This window comes from Excalfactoria chinensis, chromosome 13 (genome assembly GCF_039878825.1).
Source record: "Excalfactoria chinensis isolate bCotChi1 chromosome 13, bCotChi1.hap2, whole genome shotgun sequence".
Lineage (NCBI taxonomy): Eukaryota > Metazoa > Chordata > Aves > Galliformes > Phasianidae > Excalfactoria > Excalfactoria chinensis.
This window is the reverse complement of record NC_092837.1, coordinates 5,800,271-5,812,840: the sequence shown is the minus strand read 5'-3', so window position 1 is coordinate 5,812,840 and position 12,570 is coordinate 5,800,271. Positions and strand designations below refer to the sequence as shown.

Sequence of the window (12,570 nt, the reverse complement as noted above, 5' to 3'; positions counted from 1 at the left end):
TGCTGACACACAAAATTGAGTTTCACTGTGAAATCAAGATGATATCACTGGCTATTATAGTCAGTTGTTAAAAACCATGGTAATGCTTTTCCATCTCTTACAATCAAGTGGTTATCTTTGTGCTCTCTTCCTCCCCTCCCAGTCAGTAGTTGGAAGTTTGTCTTTCTTAACAGAACATCCATAGGAAAAGCATTTTTGTTATGTTTTTAAGCTGCTGCTGATTTCAATAAAGCTAATTAACATCTTGCAGTAAAACAGTTTCCTGGGTCTCCTTAGGATTCAAATGCAGCTGACCTACGCACAATAGGGTCTTCACTTTAGATTGAACACACTCATTAGTGTTTCCTAATAAATGAGATTACCATTCTGTTCATTCAGCCTCCCAGAAGGTGCTGCAAGGAGGAGGGTGAAACTGGGACGAGCATTTGATTTGTATGCCCTATGCCTATGTTACTTTCCTCCGTTCAGCAACAATTAAAAGCTGAAAGAGAGAAAAAGAAGTGAGCTGATTAGAGATTTGGGGCTTTTCTGCTTAAAAACTAAACTGAAACACGGATGTAAGAGTGGTCAGCATGGACCCCCCACTGTATTCATATCCCAAGCACACTCACACCTTGGTGAGGCTGTTTTTTACTTTCAATTCTCTAGTGCCATGGGCCAAAGTGCTGTCATAGAGGAGGAAAGCAGCTGGGAGGCCTTTTTCCATTACACCTACTCAAGGTTGTGCATAGACCATCGCTGCATTTAAAATGAGATGAAGGGGAACCAATTAAGCTGTCTGTCAGTTAATGTAGAATTCAAACCTGTTTGCACCTCTCAAAATGGAAGAGACATTGATGAGGCAAGATTTCTCATACTTAATTGTTGTTCTGCATAGTCAATACAGTCAAACTCCTGAGCAAAGGAAACACCCCCACACTGTTTCCAAAGGTGTTAATCTTCTGCCTTGACAGATAATTCAAGTTAGCTGAGAAATTAATGAGACCATATTAACACCAAAGACAGCCTGTGCATTTTCAGATGAGCACAGAGACCCTTTGTGCTTCAGCAGCAAGGGTTAGGGAATGGGCTTTTGCAATGGGAAGGTGATGATTAGAGCAAGGACCAGCCGTAGTCCAAAAGCTTACCTTATCTATAAGGACTTCCATAGCTACAGAGAAAATATTTGCAGGTCAAATGCTGAGAAGCTGTTCAGAAGAGAGGCAGAAAATGTTTCGAAAATCTTGAAAACCTTAAATAAAATAAAATAAAATAAAATGTCAATAGTGAAATATTCCACTAGCTTGTAAGAGCAGTGCCTGCTCATTCTTTGCTAGATTTTGTGCTACCTCTCTGCTTTGGCCAAAAGCTGTTATTATCTGGATTTCTTATTTCTACAGGCTGCTCAGATTAAAAAAAAGACCCCAGCAAAAGATTCCATCTACACACACTGATCTGATGAAAATGAATATCCATTTTTCTAACCTAAACACCATCAGCATTTTTTCTCCCAAGAGCTTACCGTCCAATCTCTGTACAATTAAACCAGAAAAGTGCTCACTCGTGCCTTTTGGAAGCAGCGGATTACCCATAATCCCCTCCCAAAGAATTCAAACTCTTCTTTTCCATTAGAAAAAAAGCTCAATCATGTCATATCTAAAAAGATACTGCTTGAAGAGCTGTCCAGCAGGATCAAAAGTAAATAAAATTCAACACCTTCTTTAACTTCCTCAGTGATGAGAACAAAGCATGCAACAAGGGGGTACCCAGCTTCTAAACTACAGATCCCAAGTGGCCACTCATCTCAGATCAAATGTCTGGCCTCACTTCCTCCCCTGAAAGGCTTTGTGCTGGAGGAAGTTTTAGATGATTTTAGAAGGTAGCAATGGCCTTTTGTAGGCTGTTGTAACTGTTTAGTCTCCACTAAACTCCACTAAACTAAAAAAAGGCAATTATGATATTGCATTGTATGGACCCTGAGATCTTATTTGCCCCAGGGGTTGATAAAAGTTAAAAAGTTATTGTTTATTACTCAGAAGCCTTCATTTCGGCAAGACTAAAATCTGTTGTTCTCTTTAGTAGCATAGGAATTTAACTGTACTGCAATTTGTGGATCTGTTCAGGTATGGAGAAGTGAAAAAGATCTGTTCATAACTTGTGGCTTCTCTTGGTATTCAAACTAGTGTGAGTACCTCTCTTGCTTCAGGCTGCTATGGAATTATGGGACATGCTAGCTAAGGATTCAGCAGCTCATATATTTGTCAGACTCTACTTGTAAATGGAGTTAGCATCTGCATTAAAAACTCCCTACCAGTTTCATTAAATGCTATAGTAAAAGGAGAAAGAAAGCTGAAGCTAAATAGAAAGACTTATAATTATTATCTTTTCCATAAGGTATGTGGAAGCAGCTTGTTTATTTTTAATGTTAAAATAACATTTAGATTGTATGCCATATATCTATCATGTTTTGTACTTTTGTTTGGTTTGGGAGACTGCGTTCTGAACAATGACTGATTTCATTTGAATCTGAAAAACGAATTCTACATGAAGTCTTTGGGGCTCTGTTCATGTTCTCAAAGATACCCTTTCACTCACAGAATCACATATTAATATCTCCAGCTTTTAGGCCCCAGAAACTAAGGCAGATGGTATCTTGAATTTGCACTGCTTAGCTTTCTAGCTGGAAGTGTGAAAGTCTCTTTTTGTACTGTAGAGATTTACTATTACAACTGATAAAGAAGCACAAGCACACAATTAGAGTTAGTTTTCACCAAAGGCTTCATAACAGCAATCTGCCTCCTATGTTCCTTATTGTTTAACAAGGCACCTGCTGAGCGTTTTTATGTGTAGAGGTTAGGTATGTTTAGAAGGATGCTCTGATTTAAATACATGTTGTTTTTATGTGCTCTGCACAATTATAAATGCAGAACTGAGATATAAAAACAAGCTCCTCCTAAAGAACTAATATCTAGGCTTTAATTTACTTATTTAGCATTCCCAAATATACACACTTAATTAAAGCATCAGGGAAGCTTCCTGTAGCCTGCATATAGGGATCTCCTATGTTTCTCCCCAGAATATGCATTCCTGCCTTTGAAATCAGTTTCTCAGCCAAAAAAAAATGGAAGCAGCTTAGTCCTGCTGCTTTTACAGATCTAAGGGGAACTAATGACCAGAATGTTTTATTCTTCCTCCACAAGGAAGGAGGATGCTACTGCTTTTCAGCTCATTGCCCCTATAGCTTTGAAGAAACGGGGGACCAGAAAGGGGCCTGCAGGAGCAGGAGCCACCTCTGCTCCCTGCCCAGAGCAAGCAGAGCAGCAAAGGCTGTGAGATGCACTCCAGCGAGCCAGTGAAGTGCATGGGCATATGCTGTCAGAAATGAGTGCTAATTGCCCTGGCAGCGACAGTCCAATAAAGCTGATTGGTTTTTAATTTCTTGGCGCTGAGAGTCCAGCTGCTTGCCGCACAAATGGAGCTATAGTATCCAGGTATCACTCAGGCTGTTTAGCAATGCCAGTGGCTCTGCTGCAAAGGGAGGTTTGCACCAGTACATTCCTCCTTCCCACATCAGTGCCTCCCTGGTGATATCCCTGGAGATAGCATTTCTTTTCCCTGGAGCTGGGGTCTTGTGGAGCACGGCAAGTTGCTTCTCATTTCTATTATTTCTTTCTGTGTTTGGTGATGCTTTGCTCATCTCTTTAGCTTATGATGTTTCAAGACAAGTGTTTGTGCAGAAATTGGAGGGTAAAGGAAATGTTACTTGGGAAACAGAGGGGGAAAAAGCAAGTTTGGATTGGGGGTGGGAAGCTGCTACTCACCATTCCACTTATTGTAAGAACAGGGTAAAATTCAGGAGACAGAGCTCAGAACGCACAGCCAGTAGTAAGTGAGGATGACAGACTGCAGTATTGTCTTTCTGTGAGATAAACAATAACACGGGCACGTTGTCCTTCCATCTGTCTTCCTCCTAGTTTGTTAAAATATTGCAGGTGGGTAGAACAAAACATCCTGTCTGTGCAGCACAGTGCCCTGGGTTAGCACAATCCAATTCACTTACTATAAATTTCCCAGGGAAATATATAGCTGGGTGTCTACTGTCAACACCTACTTAGAGATTAGCTTAATTCTAAGTTATCATAAGCTCTAGCTTAGATTTACAGTGGGAGAAAGAGAAATTGAGTCTCTGAAAGTCATTCAAGTTTTTTTTCCATTAATCTGAAAGTCACCTTTCTCTGCTGAACATTGAAACCTGGATGAATGGTGTAGAAAATAAAATATTTATTGTGCGGATTTTCTTTCTTTCCACCCTTTTCCTCTCTCTGTTCCGCCAGCTAAAAAGCTTGACTCATGTACATTATGCAGTGAGAGAAACACGAATTGAGATTATTTGTACTGTTTGAACAAAGCTTAACATCCAGAATCTATTGTAAGAGAAAGTAGATGGATGTATGGTTAGCAGAAAGGACCTGGAGACGGAGTGGCAGGGTGGGACAGCTAGCCAAGCTGGTCTGGCTTTGCCAGTACTGAGTGTTGTAGTAACCTGCCCAATTCTGGAACAAGGGTTATGCCTTTTCTTGACATGCAGCTTTGCTCAGTGAGCTTGTCTGTCATAAAGCTGTCAGGTCTTTGAAATTAGCAATCCTAAACTTATTCTGATTTAATTTACAGACAGCTTCACAGAAAGGCATGACCTACTGTTTTGTGACTTTATGACAATAAACAGGCCACATCAAGATGACAATAGATACGTTCCTGCTGCTATTCTGCTTGCATACCCTCAGAATTAGTGCAGGTATTTCAGAGCTGTCAGAATACAGGTAAAAAGCCATCATTCTAAATACAGTAGGAGCTGCTCCTCTGCTCAGTGTGCAGAGCTGCAGGGCCATGAGGAGCTGCAGGCTGCCATGAGGTCTCTCCTTGGCACCTCAGTCACTCCTCATACATCAACAACAATGCCAACAAAGCTTCTGTTTGGAGTTATGACATTTTGTTGGAAACTTAATCACCAGAAAGCAAATTCTGCCAAGGGGATAATCAAAGCAATTTTAGGCCAGGGCAGCTGCACGTGTTATTCTGTGTGCCCTGAGAAGTCAAACACTCCCTAGAAGGAGAGCAGATTTTCTGGCCTGTTGCAGTCTATGTGCCCCGCAAGCTGAACTGCTGAACATAACAAAAATCTTTTGTACAAATAGCAGTAAAAAAAGCCAATTCTGCTGCTTGGCCACATCCCAAACTTAAATAATAAAACAACTCATCCATCTGCAAGGTCAGGAAGGGCTGTACTGGTTAGCTTCAACCTAAACCTCGGGAGTTTAATTTGGCTTTACAGTCCCTAGCAATATAACCAGGCTGAAGGCAGCTGAGGCACTGGCTGGTTACGCAGGAAGGCTGCAGTTTTTGTATGGAACCCATTTGCTATGGGTACCACAGAGTACCCCTGGCTGATTGTTCTCTGCTAATAACATACCTGGAGGAAGCTCAGTGCATCTCTTCATCATGAATTTTCATTTTCTTTTAGCCTTATTCTCACTACCTTTTTCTCAGAATTCACATTGTACATTTTTTACTATTTTGATGGGGTTTAACACTGCCACCTTTGAGGGGTTATTATTTTCCCCTTTCCTCGGCTCAGCCCTCTAGCAAAAGAAAGATTGATAAACAAAAGCGTTTTCTTTTACCTTGTCATTCGTGTGATTTGCAAAGGCGGAAAGCTACAGATATCTTTGTTGACTGTGTGTGAAACTGCAATCAAAATCAACTGCACTCCTATGTTTAATTTTCTGTTTGTCTTTGCGTTCCTTGCTCAGAAGACAATCATTTGAAATCACGAGGTATTCAGAGTTAGCCGTTCTGTGATTTTCTCTGCTTCTTGTTTTTATATTCGGCTTTATGTGAGAATGGTATTCTTCTCACAGATATAATTTCTTCACCTCTCCCAAACTCTCATCTCTATCTCTATTAATTTTGGGTACATTCTTGCATTCACCAGATACTGTTCATCTATGTCATCACTAACTTGTCCATCTGACAAACTTATCTTTGGAAAAACTGACAAATACGATTATGTGAACTTGATTAATTTGGCAAGTGGGAACAGATTTGCATTTACTTTGCAGTGGTGTGTTGGCTTTCCTTGCTCAGCGGCAAAAGCCATTTCTTGAGCAAACCTCCCCCTGCTTTCCTTCATAGTCTGAGATTAACAGATGTTTGGCAAGATGTTTAGCATCTGAAATGATCAGTCTTCTTGGATCCTTGCTGCTACTTCATGCTGCTTGTTTTTAGTTTGGTTTTTGTTGTTGTTTTTATTTTATGGTTATAAAGAGCATAACTTCAGTCTCCTATTGTGAGTTTCTCATTATTCGAGCTGACAGTTTGTACATAACAATATGGTTTCGAACAATGGTCCATCAGAGTTACCAAGAGCAGGAAACAATTTAAAATGTATTGAGTAATGAAGAGCAAATGTACTCTCATCATCACAACTGCATGGAAGCTGCTCTCAAATTTTATGACAAATCTTTTGCAACAGTCCAGCTGCTAAAGAAATATCTTGTAGGAGAGCAGAAATAGAAAGATTTCATTCATCATCAGTGTCTCTTTGATGGCTCTTTTCAATTTTTTTTCCAGATTTAGCCAGATAAATGAGTATAGTCCACACGCCGAGGTCAATAGTACACTTTTCCCCTGTAGTAGCTAAGCTAGAATCATTATGTTTGTGCAGGTGAGCATCAGTCTCTGTCACACCAAACACCAAGATTTTTTCTTGTATCTCTATAGTAGATATACGTAACATTTCAGCAATTCATATTTGCAGAGTGAACAAAGTTTTCTGGTCTGAAGACACTTGAAATATACAGTAAGATTTTCCATCTTTAGTGGGAGGCCTTGGATGCTTGGGCAGATCTGTAATTTATTATAAGTATCGCTTACATGTCCGCAAGATTTAAGGCCAGAGAAAAAATACATTGATTTCATCTTTAGCTAAATCAATGCCATGCAGGCTTGAAGAACAGCGATTCTCATTATGCTAATTATGCAGCTTAAGTGATGGGGCATTTAAAAGTGTGATGGATGAGTTAGTAAACTAAGGAGCAGGATCTTTCCAGTTTATAAAAGGACTATTAAAGGGACAATGGAGATGAGAACATGCAGATTGAGAGAAATACTAAATACGAGTACTTAGAGCAACCATTATTAGCAAATCAGGTTCAATGTGCCGCGGGTTCTCACCTCGTGGTTCAACCAAGCACTTCAGTTATTTTTCAGAGAGCATCAATGGATCTCAATTGTGTAACTACTGTATTCTACCCTAAAATTTTAAAGGAAAAACTTCTTTCTTTTCTTTTCCCCAAGTTTTGGTAGAAAAAGATAGGAAATATTCATTCAGAACTTCTGTGCAAGCTCACTCTTGGCATTTCTTGCTGTCATTTCTATTTGGTTTATACATTTTAAGAAATATAATAAAAAAGCAAATCTCTGGACTTATGCTTTATTGGTTATAGTCCAATAAATGAATGAATAACCCTAAAACTGAAGTGCCCCTGAAATTCGCTGAGCTATTCACAACCTAAATTAGACAGACAATGATTTATCCAAACCATCTGTAACTTTTATTTGAAAAACAAGGACAATTAAAAATAGGATGGGCCATTTTGGTACTGAATTATTCTGATCAGGAATGTAACGAGATTTTTATTCCACTGCCTAAGTGAAATATCCCCTTGTATATCCAGTGAGTTTCATTACAACTTCAGTTTTATTACCCCACTTTGAGAGATTCAATCCTTTTCTCAAAAAAAGCATTACTCTTCAGAAAGTGCGTATAAAAATGAAATACAATAATAATAATGATTATTTTTTTCCAGAGAGGTGAAAAATAACAGCCGAGAAGGAATCAACTTCTACCTTTAAGATAACTAAACATTTATGTTATTGTTTTGTTGAGATGCACTTCATATTGCAACAGCCTTTTGGAAAACTCTACAAGAGAAGGGACTACAGATGTACCTCAGTGTCGTGCTATGATCATAGAATCATAGAATCACAGAATGACCCGGGTTGGAAGGGACCTCAAGGATCATGTAGTTCCAACCCCCCTACCTAGCAGGGCCACCAAACATACACCTTTACTAGATCAGGTTGCCCAGGGCCCCATCCAACCTGGCCTTGAACACCTCCAAGGATGGGGCATCCACAACCTCCCTGGGCAGCCTGTTCTAGGGCCTAACCACTCTACTGGTAAAGAAATGATAGCCCCTTCCCACCTCCTTGCTGTAGGCCCAGCATGGTGGTCACTGCTTTGGTGAGCTCCTTGGAGGCGAAGATGACCAGCCAAAAGTCTAAATGTATGAATCCAGAATACTTTTCTTTTTGCATCAAGTATAAAGATTAATGTTTCCAGATAGCTTTATCTATTCAACAGTTCCCACAAAGCTTTAACCACATTACTCATAGTTTAATAAAAAATTGCATCCTAGATCTCATCTGTCTGAAAAGGTATTTGCTCTTCTGAAATGTGGATGGAAATAAAATCAGTGTCCTGGAAGGTATATTTCTTAACCTGTTCTACTGCATTTATTCAGGAAAATGCAACGTGAGGCTCAAAGCACAATTGAAAGAAAAGAAGAAGAAAACCCGAACAAACAAAACACCAAACCCCCAGCTAAGGGATGAGATGCAAAGATGACAAACCAGAACATTCCTGAAGAATTCCTGCAGTGAAACCTGATGGGAGGATTTAGGTGCAAAAGGGATACAATCAGACCCTAAACATTAATGGCACCCAGTTGCCATGTGGATTTTCTGTTGTATGTCTAACAATTTAGATGGAAAATGATGGGGAAAAAGGTGAAGTGATTCTTCTGCACGTTGGTAATATTATTCACAGGAGAAATCTCCCCGAGAATGAGAAGAGAGGATTTCTAACATGAAGTAACGGATACAGCTTTCTTCTATTAGTACCAATGGAAAGTTATGAGAATTGAATAATTTATAACAGCATATGTACTTGTCAAACGTTTGGTTGAAATTGAGGTTTCAATATCAAGGAAGATTTGATTTACACCTACTAATCATTTTTATTTAGATAATAGAACACCTAGAGGGGAATATAATGTCTCAAACTACAAGGTAATTTCCAAGACAGGTTAACCTTGTCTTTAAATTCACTGGAAATGAAAACAAGGGATTATAGAATCATAGAACGGTTTGGGTTGGGAGGGACTTTAAAGATCACCCAGTTTCACCTGTGTGCCCACCAGATCAGGCTTGTCCAGGGCCCTGTGCAGTCTGGCTTTGGGCAACTCCATGGATGGGGGTAACCACAGCTCCCTGGGCAGCCCGTGCATGTAAATGCAGTTCTCAGGGAGGCAGGTTATCTGCGGCACTGATGATATGTGTTGAAAATGTGCTGCCTAGCTCAGGGAGTGGAGACAGTGAAGCTCTAGCAGCATGAAACCCAGCAGGCAGCTAATTTATCCTGCCTCGTCAGTGGGCTCGGCAGCCTGCTCTAATCACTCCTGCTGCATCTTCACTGCTTCACACCCAAACCTGTTCGTTTCAGATTTGCCTGAGATATGCAGAAACCATTCTTCAGAACACTTTGACCTTCACTGTTATGTTTTTAAGTCATGTAAATACTTCTGAAAATGTTGTTCTCAGCCTCATCTACAAGAAACCATCTCAGACAACACAAGGATATGGTGCTCCTCGCCAAAGCTCAGGTCAAGACAAACTGAAAGCATTAAGAGATCTTATTCTGTTTCTTTGTGAAGCTTCATCGAATAAGCTGAATAGCAGCACACCCCAGGGAACTCCTGAAAGGTTTGAGTCAGTCTAGCCATGAGTCAAACTAGTGGGTGCAGAATGAGTAGTGCTTTCAAGCATGATGCCATCATTAAGCGATCTCTTCTGATTTAAAAGGTCACCAAGCAAGCAGAAATAAATAAGAGGTTCTCTCTCACCTCCTGAGAACTCATACACCACAGAGCCCCTAACAGAAGTGTATGTGTGTACACACACAAGCACGTGCAAAGTATACAGATTTTTTACCACAGCTAAATAATTAGGCTTAAAACAGACCCTACTACATTATCATCTTAAGGGATCAAAATGAGTGTCATTCACTGTCACTTTAGTTCCTCAAACACCAAATTCTTCCAACAAAATAAAATGAATAATATCACTGGAGATGATGATAGCACAGTGGATATGTGAGAGAGCCTTCCCAAGAGCCAGAAAACCATGGAAAATATTGGCAGTGAATAAGCGTTAAGTCTTCCAGACAGAAAGGAAAAATCTTTCACCTTCTTTCAAGAACGAGCAGCTTTGCAGCTATTTTGTTGTTTCTTACTCTCACACAGAAACTGTTGGGTGTCTGATCTTATTAATACTGACAGTGGAAATCTTACACATATGTTTCCTGTCTTGGATGCCCTTTTCCCTACGAGGGTGGCAGGTCACCCCAGCAATAAAGCCTTTGATGAAAGCATTGTTTAATACATTATGATAAGTACATAAACGGCTTTTTTTTTTTTCTTTTCTTGGTACTGAGTGCTAAGCTGCTAACCAATTTTACAGAATAGTAATAAATCTCACAGGGTCATGCAACACCAAACTTGCTCTATAAGAGAAAAGCAAGGTTTTCTGACCGTGGCCATGGAACATTCCAACTCTAGACCACTGCTTTGGAGGCGGTCTGAGAAAACCTTTGCTAAGGCTCTGCTGATTGTGAACCACAGGGCTTGCAACCAGCTCTCCACATCCTCTTTGGCATCAATGCAACTAGAAGCTGAAAACTGCTGTCTCGAGTTTGACCCTTTGGAAGAACATGCCTAAGGAAATCAGCATTGCAGACCTTTTATTTTGGAATGATCATACTTGAATTTTCCAGAGGTGTCACCCAAAGTGAGGTCTTTTTAGCAGTAGCATCACAGAGCTACTTTGTCTTTCACTCTTCTGCTCAACTGCCTGGTCTTGGGCATAGCTGCCCCAGCACAGATGGCTTCCTGAAATATTGATCTAAGCCTTTCCCCCATTGCCTTACTCAGCTTAACTCCTTTTCTCCCCCAGACAGATCTCAAGTAGACAATGAATCCTGACCACAGTGCTGTGCTAGCAACACATTTCACCAGCATAACTGAGGCTAAATGCACCACCTCTGCACATCCTAATTGCAGCTGGGCAGCAGCTGGTACACCATGGGCAGAAAACCTTACAGATGGCCAGGGCTCAGGATGCAGACTTCATTTCTATTGAAGTTTTGCCCCTTGTCAGGAAGCCCAGACTGATGCCAAGCCCACAGGCCTGTTCAAGACTGGCTTCATATCATGTGTCACAGGGGTAAACAAGGTTTGTCAAACTACAAGCCTAGGAGGTTTTAGGCAATTCGGGAAACCAGCAGCTCAGGTTTACACAGACAAAGCTCAGGATGCCAGCCAGCCCTGCCATCTGCACTGGGATGGTGCATGGCCAGCACTCATGTCCATGCTCTGCTGAGAAGCGCTTCTCACAGCACCCACCCTGCCTGTAGCCTAGCTCTGGTAACACCATGCTGGGAAGACAATGCTGCCCATCTCCAAAATGAGGGCAGCAATTTCCTTTATGTATGTAGCACAGAAAGCTCTCCAACAGCTGTGTGCTTAAGGTTTGCAGAAAGCTTCCATGTGTCAAAAGCTGCTTATGCACCAAACATTTCTGGTTTTGTGCTTATGAGGCCAAGTTCTGATAGTCACTTCAGAGATTTTCATTCAGACATTTCAAGGTAATAAAAATCCAGATTCTTAGTATAATACCTAATACTGCTACTAAGCAGGTTTTGTTGTGGCTCTTAAAAAGAAGGAAGACTTTCATCTGGTTCAAATGCAGAGCACAACCTGCTTCTCACTGTAGAAATAAACAACAGATGCATGCACTTTCCCCCCATATCACTGTCCTTATTTTCAAAATGAATGCATTTTACTTGCTTTAATGCAATCCGTTCTGCTGACCTGCTCAGGCACAGGTCTCTGCTGGCAAAGCAAGCCCCACTGACAGCAAAGCTTCTGCCTTCAGAGCCATAAATCATTTCCCACAAGTTCTGAGGTTCAGAAAGCAAGCAGTGAAAAAGAATGAAGAATAACAGCAGAAAAAACATCTTGAGGGGTTGGAAGGAAAAGAAAAAATGCAAAATTATTATGATCAGAAAAATAAAACCGAGCCAAAACAAAGATACTGAAAAGTAATTCTCTTGTCCCTCTCTGCTGCAACACTGGGAATGTGTGTATTTCCCCTATGGAGGAGCCAGCAAGGTTCTATAGAAATGAAGTGGCATTTTCTAAATGCTGCTAGAATCTACAGACAAATTATATCCCTTCTGGAGGGTATTTACTTTTACTCGTGCAAATTTCCTGCCATGCCAAAGAAAAAGTTGAGACAGCACCTCAAAATGGGATTTGAGGCTTCTCCTGCGTTACTCTCTGCCTTTCTTTCCCTCCTTCCGTAGGTCCTGTGCTTCCCCCCGCCCCGTCCAGCTGCGGCAGCACCCCGAGCATCGCTCCGTTCTCCCCAAGGAGCCCGGAGTTCTCCCGTGCGTTCCCGAGCGCCATCTGC

General features: G+C 40.9%; 1 long non-coding RNA gene across 1 annotated transcript in view; it reads right to left on the bottom strand.

The window, feature by feature from the left end:
- Nucleotides 1-367: 367 nt before the first annotated feature.
- LOC140258317 (uncharacterized) overlaps nt 368-12,570 on the bottom strand; it is a 35,170-nt gene continuing 22,967 nt past the window's right edge. Inside the window, exons 2-4 of the long non-coding RNA XR_011905240.1 lie at nt 3,801-3,949; nt 1,128-1,231; nt 368-481 (exon numbers count right to left, since the gene is read on the bottom strand). This is a non-coding gene — a long non-coding RNA (uncharacterized lncRNA). The remainder of the gene's footprint in view (nt 482-1,127; nt 1,232-3,800; nt 3,950-12,570) is intronic.